At 38.7% G+C, this 1401-nt stretch overlaps 1 protein-coding gene across 8 annotated transcripts in view; it reads right to left on the bottom strand.

Moving 5' to 3' along the window:
• Positions 1–1052, bottom strand: part of ZC3H7B (zinc finger CCCH-type containing 7B) — a 46183-nt gene extending 45131 nt beyond the window's left edge. For all 8 annotated transcript variants that reach the window (XM_014963934.1, XM_014963937.1, XM_014963940.1 and 5 more), the window contains exon 1: positions 773–1052. The gene's annotated coding sequence lies outside the window, so the exon portion shown is untranslated. The remainder of the gene's footprint in view (positions 1–772) is intronic.
• Between the last annotated feature and the right edge of the window lie 349 nt (positions 1053–1401).

The raw sequence follows: 1401 nt of genomic DNA, 5'->3' as shown, positions 1-1401 counted from the left end.
CACCCTCAGGAGACTGGGAGGGGACTTTAAGGGAAAAAAAAAAAAAAAAAAAAAAAAAAAAAGGAAAAAAAAAACCAAACAGATAACCTCCCCTGCCACCCGGAAACTGTCTAAAGCATTAAAGAATTTGGGTTTAAAAAAAAAAACAAAAACAAACACAAAAAAAAAAAGAAAGAAAGAAAGAAAATGGAAAAAATATATCCCACAACCTTCTTATTTGATAAACTTTACAAGCCCCTACGGAAGGTGCATCTGAAAAGCTATTCCACAAGGGCTTCTCTGCCGCTTCATGGGGTTTGTACCAAACGAGAGGGGGAAACTGCAGCCTAAATACGGATCTGAACACAGCTCTGAAACATACAAACCACAAACAGGCATAAAACGCAATTAATACTAAGTTTTTCATATAAACCCAGGGGCTTTTCCCCTACCTATCCACTTTCGGACTACTACCACATTTTTTTCCAGGGGGTGGGATTAGGATCTCTGACAATTATTTTTTTTGCAAACCCCACATTTTTGGCGGAAGAGGGGGTTAGCTTCAAAATCTCGCCCATATTATTTTCCTCCACTTTTTTTTTTTTTTTAATTTGCAATTACACAACGTTTCATCCATGCAGTTACTATCTGAAACCTTTACTTTCTCATGAAGCAACATCCAGATTTTCTTGTTTCTCAAGTCCACCCCTTTCTACATACACAAACACATACACACACGGAGAATTGGTTTAAGACAAAAACAATCCCCCCAAAATAATAATAAAGGACTCACCTCTCCTTGGGTTTTCCCACACACACTATGCATAAACTTTCCGTGATAAATGGTATTGTATTACTAGAGATATTATTAATGTATTATTACTAGAAGTAATAATAATAGTAAGTGCTATTTAATTATAGAAGGCAGCATTCTGCTTCTGGATCAGCTGCCCCTGCAGCTCCCTCCATGTGCCTCCTGATCTCTTTACTTTCATTTCCAGGTCTCGCTCGCTCGCTCTCGGCTGCACCAGCAAGAGAAAATGCCTCCCTGCATATCCTCTGGGCCCTAGAGGCTACCGCTTTCCATTACAAAAAAAAAAAAAAAAAAAAAAAAAAAAAATCGGAAAAAAAAAAAATCCCAGCTCTTTCCCTGGTGGTTGGTTGGTTTAGAGATTCTTTAAGGTGAATTAGGCTTTAAAAAAAAAAAAAAAGGAAAGAAAAAAAACCACGAAAGTGCTTAAGGCGGTCGAGGCTCCGTTCTTTCTTTTTTTTCTTTAATGCAATATTTTTCTTCTTCCCGGTTTCCTTTGCTAATATATACATAAAATCTACCCCACAAGAAAGGCAAGCTGCCTCTGCAGAGTGACTGCCTGCATGCGAAGCACGGCAACGAACCCAATTATGAGACAACCCCCCCCCCCC

The sequence above is a fragment of the Calidris pugnax genome, unplaced genomic scaffold (assembly GCF_001431845.1).
Source record: "Calidris pugnax isolate Ruff unplaced genomic scaffold, ASM143184v1 scaffold44, whole genome shotgun sequence".
In the NCBI taxonomy this organism is placed as follows: domain Eukaryota; kingdom Metazoa; phylum Chordata; class Aves; order Charadriiformes; family Scolopacidae; genus Calidris; species Calidris pugnax.
Note: the sequence above shows the minus strand (reverse complement) of the source record. Positions and strands in the feature narration are given on the sequence as shown.